Source organism: Parus major, chromosome Z, assembly GCF_001522545.3.
Source record: "Parus major isolate Abel chromosome Z, Parus_major1.1, whole genome shotgun sequence".
NCBI lineage: Eukaryota > Metazoa > Chordata > Aves > Passeriformes > Paridae > Parus > Parus major.
Genome location: NC_031799.1, coordinates 20130361 through 20141259, shown reverse-complemented (window position 1 = coordinate 20141259; position 10899 = coordinate 20130361). Strand labels below are relative to the sequence as shown.

General features: G+C 36.8%; 1 protein-coding gene across 1 annotated transcript in view; it reads left to right on the top strand.

The window, feature by feature from the left end:
• The window catches only part of ADAMTS6 (ADAM metallopeptidase with thrombospondin type 1 motif 6), an 87834-nt gene that overhangs the window by 4652 nt on the left and 72283 nt on the right, over window positions 1-10899 (top strand). The window lies entirely within an intron of this gene.

The following is a 10899-nucleotide window of genomic DNA, read 5'->3' as shown; positions in this document are numbered from 1 at the left end:
CCCTGCCAAGGCAGGGTCACCCGCAGCAGGTGACACAGGAACATGTCCAGCTGCATTTTGAATGTTTCAAGAGACAGAGACTCCATGACCTCTCCAGGGAACCTGCTCTAGTGCTCTGCCACCTTCAATATAATGAAGTTCTTCCTCATCTTGAGTGGAACTACTTGTGTTTTAATTTTTGACTATTGCTCTTTGTCCTGTTCCTGGGCATCACTGGAAAGAGTCTGGCACCATCCACTTGGCACGTGCATTTGAGATATTTGTATATGTTCTGTATATGTTATTCCAGAGATACAGAATATTATTTAATATATGTAAAAATTTTATCATGCAAGATGGCATGATGACCAGAATTTATTTGAAGAGCTTAGACTTCAACAGTTTGAAGAGACTGCTCAGAATCCCAAAAAAAATAGTATAATAATAGCATATATTCTGTGATCATAGGAAAGTTTTTGCCATCAGTGTTTTCTGTGTTCGGTATCTTTTGGCTTCTTACACAGAAGGTCTTTTAAAATTCTGAAATCTCAGCTCTTTGAGGCTTTCAGCTAATTCTTGAGATGGCAAGATATGTCAAATGATGTTTTGGTAAGATGCAGAAATCATATTCCTTTAGCTTTTATTTTTTTAACTGCACAGTTATTAAAGAAAGCTGCACTACAAGTTTGGTTTTAAGAATTAATATGCCATGTGGATATCATCAGTAAAACCTGTGAAGAATATGTGGACAAAAAAGGCTTCAAGATTTATATTTTATCATAGCCACAACATCATCTGTCATTCTACCCACACAGTGATTGAATGCCTCCACAATTATGTCACAGTTATTTCCTCTCAGTCTTCTAGTTTCCAGTACCTACTAGACACTATTTGCATATGTGAGTAAAATAATTGTTTCTGAGAGCCTTGTAAACATTTTTCTTTGGCTGTACCTCTTTTCAGACTTAGAACAGGAAATTGACTTCATTGTTAAGTGAAAAATAGAAGCATTTAAAGGACACATCTACATTGAATATGTAACATACAATAAAAGAGTGCTCAATTACACAGAATCACAGAATGAGTCAGGTTGGAAGGAACCACAGTGGTCATCTGGTCCAATCTCCCTGCTCAAGGAAGGTCATCCTAGAGCTGATAGCACAGGTTGTATCCAGTGAGGAAGAATTCACAGCCTCTCTGGGAAATCTATTCCCATGCATAGTCACCTGCACAGTAAAGAAGTTCTTCCTTATGTCCAGGTGGAACTTTTGTGCATAATTTCTGTCCTATCATTCAGCATCTCTGAGAAGAGCCTGGCTTGGTACCTCCCCTCCATATCCTCTTGGTACCTCCCATTCACATACTCACAGGCACTGATGAGGTCCCCTCTCAGTCAGCTTTTTTTAAGGCTGCACTCCAGCAGCTCCACGTCTCTCGTGTTCTGAGGAGCCCAGAACTGGACACAGCACTCCAGGTGAGGCCTCATCAGGGATGAGTACAGGGGCAGGATCACCTCCCTCCACCTGCTGACAAAGCTTTTCCTAATGCTCCCCAGAGTCCCATTGGCTTTCTTGGCCACCAGGACACACTGCTGGCTCATGGACAGCTTGTTGTGCACCAGGACCTCCACATCCTTCCCCTCCATGCTACTCCCCAGCAGGTCAGCTCAAGGCTGTGCTGGTGCCTGGGATTGTTCCTCCCCAGGAGCAGGACCCTGCTTTTGTCTTTGCTGAATATCAGATGGTTCTTCTTTGTCCATCTCTCCAACCTGCCAAGGTCAGATAGGCTGCACAGCACTCTGGGGTGTTGGCCATTCCAATGTGCTGAGCAGGCATCAGCCCCTTCATCCAAATGATTGATGAATATACACATAAAAAATGTATAAGTGGTGAGGAACAGAAGCAAAAAGAAATTACCCCCCCAATAAATATTTAACAGAAGGTATGACTGAACATTATAATCAGAATCAACCTATCAATCTCTCAAGTTTTCAAGTTTTCAAGGAAAAATGCTTTTCTGGATAGCCTTCTACAGATTGCAATGGGAGAATTGCACTTTTAAAGATAATGTTTTTATTAGTTGTATATACATTTTTTAAATTCTCCCTCCCTCCCTTGTATAGTTGTATAGTTGTACAAGTCCCTTGTACTAGTTGTATAGTTGCTATGAAATACAAAATTTTTAAAAAACTTTTGAATTGAGGCTCAAAATTCTTCAGTGATTAAAAGAGAACAATTATGATAATACATATTTTTTGATGGGTTATCCAGAGTTTCTCCAAAATTCGATATATAAGCTTCCCTGATGGAAGTGTGGCTCTATTTGTTGTTAGTACTCTATTGAATTATAGAGTGATGAGGACTCATTACATCCTTCAGTCTGAATTCCTGTATATCATAGTGTGTTAAATTAAACTCATTTAACCTGTATTGATCCAAATTAGTTCCATTTGGTTGAAGAATACCAGGAAAGTAGTTCTTGAAACCTTAAAGGAATTGGTAGTCTGATTGCAACAGTCAGTCATATCTTCTGTTAAATAGTTACAGTTTTTGTAAAAAAATTTTTTTGGCTTCCATTCATTACCAATTGTAGTGTTTGTATGTATATAACCCAGTTTTGGTGCTGTTCAGCTCTGTGCAGTTCAGACTCATAACCAGCTCTTCTATTGAAGATGGTAGTACACAGTGATTGTTTCTTTCTTGAGGGCATAAACAATGGAGAAACTAACATTTTTTGTTTCTCCCTAGCAGTGATTCAGAGAACAGCCTTGTATTACTCTGAGTACTTGTCTGAACTAGATACATTTCAGAGTTGGCCCTTTAGACTTCAGAATGGTTTCTCTAGAAAACTGAATTTTGCTGTTTGACCTACAGAATGTCTGCTTTCATCATATGTTTCACACCAAAGTTGTTTAAGATTTCTGGTAAGCAAAAAATCACAGTGACTTCTTGTACCAGGAGTGAGAATTGAGTGTGTATCCCCTAAATCCTCAAGCAAAGTTGGACTTTTTCTTCTTGGTGAAGAGAGGGACTCTTTGCAGGCATGCTTTTATCTTGGACAAGCTGAATGATGTAAGATCCAATCCTATTTTATATTCCCCAGCCTGACTGAGTTAGGTGGCTTTCTGCTCTATGCTTTTATATTTGGAGACATGCTAAAATGTCTAGCTTGTCCCATGCATGCTGTACAGCATGCTTAGTTAAACTGGCAAGGAATTCCAGATTCCACTGGAGGAGGTGTATCAGCAAAAGAAAGGCATTTTACCATTCATTGTTGTAGTATTGTGGAGGAGTTAGCTGAGATTTGGAAAGCAAGAAACTGAGTGAAAAGGAATAAATAGAGTAAAAACAGGTAAACAAAGGAAATGTCAGAACATAAGGATAGTGGACTAAATTTTTCTGTCCTAAAAACTTTCTGTTTTTTAGGACAGAAAGTTGCCCATAGAACTTGGAGTAAGAAAAGTATTTACTAATGACAGACAACCATTGAGGGCTGCATGAAAGGAGCTGGAAGATAAGATTGGTTGCTAAAGTAGTTTCTGAAAAGTCAGAATTGTCTTCACTTATAGATGATGTAATGAATTCAAATTTGACAGTTTGACAGTCATATCTTGATAAAAAAGGTGAGAAATAATAAGAATGTTCGACTGACTAAATTGTCTTCAAGATGAAGAACAGTGATAATTTCAAGCATGTATTTAGTTCTAAATTGGTTCATACAGCTAAAGTGTTCCTGCAGTTTCAGCACTTTCCAAAGTCTCTTTTCAGGCTATATGCAAAATGAAATATATTATAAATACCCCTCCTTCTGTGTGAGAAGAATGGTCTTCAGAGCTGGAGTAAAACTTGTAATCTGGTGGTACTTTCATAAGATGCTTGTCTTTACCTCATTCTTCATTGACAAGTGGTCTTCATGTCTGAGCAGTGCTTTGGGTTTGCATGGGCAGGTTTTAGAGGCATGCAGGCTGCAGGTATCTTTTGTGGGAAGCTGCCAGAAGCTTCCTCCATGTCCCATAAAGCTGATGCCAGGAAGCTCCAGGATGGATTGACACCAGTAGGACACTGGGCCCATCAGTGACAGTGGTAGGGCTTCTGGGATAATGCATTTTAGAAAGGGGGTAGAAAAATTGCTATACAACAGCAGCCAGAAAATATGAGTGAGAATACATGAGGTAAACAACTCTGCAGACACCAAGGTCTATGAGAAGACACTGGATCTGAGCTTCCCCTGCAGCTGAGCATAGGGCAGAAAGCCACCTAACTCAGCTGCAGGGGAACCTCATTCTTCATGGTGAAGAATTTAATGGAGAGCTGTCTGCCGTGGGTAGGTGGGACTATACGCTGGAGAAGGGAACAGTGTGGGGCAAAATGAGCAGCAGTGATGTGTAATGACTGTAACCCCCATTCTCCATTCAGGAGTAAATTTGGGCCTGGGAAGAAGGAACGGATGGGGGAAAAATTGTTCTAAAATTTAGTTTTTGTCTTTCATACTCCTACTCTGATTTGATTGGTAATAAAATTAAGCTGATTTCAGCAAGTTGAATCTACTTTGCCCATGATGGTAATTGGTGAGTGGTCTCTTCCTGTCCCTGTTTCAATCCACAAACCTTTCCTGATATTTTCTCTGTCATGCCCAGCTGAGGAAGAGAGGTGCAGGCACCCGGCATTCACCAGGGTCAACTCACCACAGTCAGTCAAACCTCAGGTGCATTACAGGACCTGAGTTTTAGTGAGAGGTTTTCTAGAAGAAGTGCATGTCAAGCAATGTCTTTTTTGTACAGCTAGAAAGAAAATACTCCAGTCTGAGGTAACAGAGACACATACACCAAACGTTACAATAGCTTTTTCAAAACTAGTGGTAACACAGCTAGGGTGGATTGTACTAACATCACCTCCTGTCAGCTCTCTGGTTGATTCAGTCATCATTGTTTTGTCTCTGATGATGATGTCTTCCATCTTTAACTACAGCAGTCTCTCTCAAACCTACAGGGTATGAACACCTCAACAGCAAACAGAAAACATTATGCTTATTCCTGGTAGGTGTCTAGGAGTGATGGAGTTCAAATGGCTTGAATTTTTAGGGACAGTTTATATTTTTTCATTTAAAAACCCAACAAAAAGAAATAAAACAAAAACAAACCAAGCCAAAAACCCAAAGAACCAGAAACCCTAACAAAACAAAACCACCAAAAATCTTAACCAAGACGTGCCCACAAGCCACATAAGACCATACATAATTATTTCCAACTCTCACTCCCCACCCTCTATCCCCTGCCCTGGTCTTTTTTGCTAAAGAAACATTGCTTTATACCTGCTTTAATAATATTGCAGGTTTTAAAAAGTTTTCTTTGGGACTTCAGTTTTAGTGACATGAATATAAAATAAAATGTTATAAGCAAATGGCAAAATCCCTCAGTAATACGACATGTTTATATTTAAAATATGGAAAAATTCTGTCTCTACATATCTGAAATATGTTCAGAATAACATCAAAGCATTTTTATCAAGGAAACTGAACATAGTAACACTTCAAAAGTCTTAACAAAAGTGCAAGAAGAATAAATGGGGTTAAAGTGGAAGTTTATCATAACCATCAGGCCATCTTGAATTTCCAAAAGCTGAAATTTTCTCAGTGTTACTCAGAAGTTTACTTCTTGATTGGAGCCAATACTTTCCCCTTTGACCTACAGTGTAAAGATCTGATGCATTTGCTCTATTGACTTAGTGTAGCACACCAGCCTTTCTTGATGTTACTGTTGTGCTATGGAGGCTGGAGAGCAATGGCAGTGTAATCCAGGAGAAGTTTGTGCTTTGCTTTTTGGTAACAGTCCCACAGAAGTCTGTCATTTCCCCATAAGAAAGTTCAGGTTTCTGAAAAAACTGCACTGGTTTTCAGTAATTTAGAAATTGCTGTGCTTTAAAGAGCCTCATACATTATTAAATATTAAATTATGTTTATTTTAAAAAATTGCTTTTATGGGGTGTTTGATCATCATCCATAACTGAGAGAAGAATAATTTTTAGGATAGGAATGTGCTAAAATTATGTTGAATTTCATGGCAGATATGCTGTTTATAAAGCTCCTATTATTGAATTAGCTTGTTTCCCAAGTTTTCAGGGAACTAATATGTTTCACCCAAGTTTAAAATTCTGCATTACTTAAAAATAAAGCATTAAGGATACTCCAAACCTCAGAATGATGTCCAAATGCAGGAATTCAGTAGTTAAGGTTAAAATCCATATAAAGACATGGAAATAGAAGGTGAAGTAACTAATTAACCTTGATTACTCCCCTGAGGAATATGCAATGTCAGGTAGTTTCAATACATGCTATTAATGTTTGGAATCCTAAATTAAACTAATTTGATTTTTCAAAACAATACTTTTTGATTATTTATCCCTTCATTTGTAATGTCATTTAATGGTAAATTTTAATTTTCATGCTATTAAGCATGCTATATAAGTAGCTATAAACCAATACTTTTATAATATTGGCTAAAATTGTATGGAGTGCTACACAGAAAGAGGAAAATTATTTTTTAAGAGACAGTAGGGGGAAAATATTTGCAAAAGTAAAGAAAAAGTGCTTGCTTTTGTTACTGAGAAAACGTAAAGTCTGGTGATTGTAAGGTGTCCAGAATTTACCACAACCTCATAACAATTGACAAATATTTCACTACATGTAGACATGAAAATAATTAAGAAAATTACCATGTATGCCCACATAGAAATTGTGCTTTGTTCCATGTAGTTCATAGCTCTGATATTGAAGGGAAAAAAGATCTATTATTCTTTAATAGTAGTTTATGTTCAGATTCACCCACTTTTTGCTGTACAAAATAATGTAGAAACATGGCAGTTTACCTTTCTTCCCTTGTGTATTTTCTACTGAAACTGAGAAAAGATGTATTTAAAGCCATGCCTCTGTTTTACAGATGTAGGAAAGCTAACAGTTCTAATTTTTCAATGTAGACCCTAAATAGACATTCTAAGCTATATAAAATACATATATAGTTTTAAATTACACTTTTTAAACCATTATGAGAATAAATACAATGCACCAGCAAAATTACTTAGTGCAAATTTCATGAAAATTTTTGTATCTAATATAATCAACTCAGTTTCTCCAAGCAAGTTATGGTTCACTGTTTAGGTCTTCTATCAAATACAAAAATACTTGTTCAAGCATGCCCACACTGTGACAGGGACTTACTTTTTTGCTTTTAGAAACTTTTAAAGTATTCTTCATTGATTTACTTTATGAGCCTTCCCTACCTTTTACTTCATTCTCCATAAATGTTAAGTCAGGCTGAGACACTGGAGGAAATACTTGAAATGTACCTAGGATCAAGATACTTACTTGAAAATAGCCTGGTTTCGCTCTTCACATGTGTGTTCATCTCCTAGTACTGATAATTACTATGATAAAACCTCTTAAGGTGTAAGTTGCTTTTCTTTCTCTTAGAAAGATAGGGTGCCAATTCTTTATCCTGGGATATGTAGTTTTTGGAGCTGTAAATCAGCTTCAGTTGATGGACAAGATCCAGTGCTTCACTTTACAGTATTTCTCTTGCTTGTGTTTCTGTAATTTTTTTTCCTCACCTGACTCACAATTCTGTCTCTGGCACACTTCTTCCTAACGCTGTTAAACAAGTGGTAGAGCAACATAAAACACACTGCTTTTAAAATAATGGGCCAAATTTGTATAACTCATGAATTGTCAAGAAACAAAAAAACCTAACGTTCTCTGTTGTATTTAGCGAAATGAAACATTAGCAATCTGTGCTTTTCTGAATGCTCCAAACCCTAAGAAAACTGTTTGATGTGCAGATAATTAGTACTTCAGCTGGATAGCAGAGATAACTGTTTCAGAAACAGCATTTCACCTGAGTACCACTTTTAATATAAGCTTCAGGGCTAATACAGTACTTTTTATACAAAATAAATCTCAGTGAGGAGTATGGAGATGCAATCAGATTGGTGTGGATCTGTCTTCTCTTAATCTGAAGTGTCTGGGTAGTAAATAAGAATGGAAGCATTCTGGCTGTCCCACAGAAATGGCTGCTGTAATTTCAAGTGTATCAGCTTTAAGTGTTTTGGCAGCCATAACCAGCATTGTTTAGAACTACTAAACATATCAGTAACCAAATGAAACTGCAGGAACCTACAATGCTGGTTTTTTGCAAGATAAAGAAAGGGTAGATAAGCAGTTTATATTCACATCCTTCCCTCTGCTTATATTCCAGGGTCTCTGCTTATCTGTTGCTCTTTATTCAATGCAGCTGACACTAATCTCCCCTGTGATTTTGGGGTTGGATTGTAAGTTCGATGTCTATTACAAATAATTCTCTCAGATAATTTTTTCAGATATAAGGAAAAACAGGTTGCCAAAGGAAAAAAAAAAATCTGTTCATTTACAGATGTTAGTAAGTAAAACATGCAGTGAGCACTACTAGGATGTGCTGCCTTTGAATTTTTTAAGAAGCACACAAACTAGAGATAATTTGCAAGAGAGTTTTAGTTATAATTTTAAAGTTCTTAAGTATTTCTACTTTTCACAATTCTTTAATGTAAATTAAGTGCTCTCAAGAAATGAGGAGCCATAATGAATGAAAACACAAGAGCTGCTGGGTTAAACATCCTTCCTTGAGATGGTAGGTGGAAAGATAGATGGAATTTCATAGAATAACTTCTATGTCAGCTGAGGAGATTTCAGTCTGTCCTCACCCATCTGGCTGTTCTTTTAAAGAAAAAATTATACTGGTAGTTTTAGACAGGCTTTTTAAGCCAATGAAAGGAACACAGTCTGTCTATGTTTAGCGAGTTTGAAAAAGGTAGGCAAGTTGTAACAGTGGCTCCACGAAGAATTTTTTATGTTCCTTACTTTCTTCCCTTCCTCTCCATGCCAAACCCATTGCAAACATGCTTTTGTAAAGACCTAGTTTCATATAATGATGGCCAAATATGACCAGCATGTTCTGATGGAAATAAAACTGGTAATTTGGTCAGAAATGTGTTTCCATCTGCAATCCTGCCCGCAGGAGGGCAAATTACTGGATTGTAATGGCATGCTGCCACTACCATCTTTGGAAATGATGACAGTAGTTGTAAAACCCTTCTGGAAACATCAGAAAAAGCTACCTGCACCTCATGATCACATTCCTCCTAAATTCAGAAGCAAGGACAAGTAGAAGAGCCTTCTTGGACAGGAATAGATGATTTAGGTGAATGAATATTTATAAAGTATATCACTGGCTGATGGAAAGGCATTGATGGAGTTCCCACGTGCATTAGTAATTAAGGCTTCCAGTCACAGACATGCTTTTTATCAGGCATATCACTGCCACTGTCATCAACATTATCTTTTTCACAAGGAGAGCAGGTAGAAGGAAAGTTTTTAAACTGTGAAGTTTGTTCTTTTATTTATATGCCCAAAAGATAGAAATTTAATTTCCCAGAGAACTGAAGTCAGTAAGTGTTTTAACAAATGGAATACACAATTTAGAGATAAACTGAATGTAAGAATCATCCAACTCATTTCTATAAAGGAGTAATTTATGTGGAATATTAAAAAATAAGGTTTTCTGTTTTCAGAAATGGTACAGAGACATTTAAAAAAGGAATGTTTCTGCTCAATCTACCCCAAATTCTAGGAGTAATTGCCACTGAGAACAGGTAAATAAAGCACATTTATCAATGTAAAATTCTGGTTCAGGTTGTTGCACATGGCATCTAAGTTCTCTCCTAATACAAATAGATATTGATAAGATATCTATTCTAATAAATAGTCTAATAAATTAACATTGGTCTGAAAGTTTTATTGCATTATTGCAATAAATTTTATTGCATTGCTCAGATGAGTTGATTAAAGCATTATTCTTTATAAGCAAAGGACATTCTTTATTTGATTATATAACAGTCTAAGGTGTCAGTCAGATCTTTCCAGTGTATAAATACAGTGTATGGATTCTGCATTTGTGAGATATCCCAAACTGAGCCAGACACACGCAAGCATTGCTGCAGAATATGTATTCCACAGAGACACATCCTATAGGCAAGGCAGCCATGCTTTTTTGATGACGAAGTCCTTCCTGATGCTGTAGCAATCATCCATGATTCACTGAGTGTTCTTTTTAATTTGGAAGGAATAGTTGCCAACACTTTAACTTGTAGGTTATTATGATCATTTAAAGAGGTGAAATAGTACTCAGTGTATTGAAGTTCGGGGTAACGTTAAAGTCTTGGGTTTTTATACCACATTCTGGAGCAATATGTTCAGATTAATATAACACACCTGCCACTGCTTTCACAGTGAAGAAAGTGGCATGAACCGGTATGAAGTGGTATTGTCAGCTGATAAAATGTCAGTTTCTTATCTACTGCATTTTGTATGTTCTTGCAATCAGTCCTAAATGAAAATGAAAACTGAGTGCCTCAACACATTTGTCTTCCTTAATGATGAATAAGAAATTAGAGAGTCAGTCTTTTTAGCATATAGAAGACTCCAAGGACACACCTCTCTGTATGATTCTGGGAGTTCAGAACATCAATTCTGAAACATCAGTTTTGGCATTGTTTCAATTATTCTCTGTCCTTTATCAGAGAAATTCCTGTGTCTCTCATTATCTGTCCCTCTGATTTCTTAAGCCTTCGAGAAGAAGTAAATTTGACCAAAGCTTAATATTTAAAAAAATAAGAAATGAGGAACAAACTTTTCTCCCTAGCTGATGGAAATTAATCAAAGAATAAGAAAGTGGAGTTTTAGAAATGTGTATACTATTGAGAAATATTCTGTTCAGGTGCCTCATTTATGTCACACCCATAACGTATACATTGTTGGTTGTCCTAAACAAAGATAGTCTGTGTTGAAAGTCTGTTGAAATAGATTGTCTGTGAATTTACTTCCAGTTTTAATTTAAAG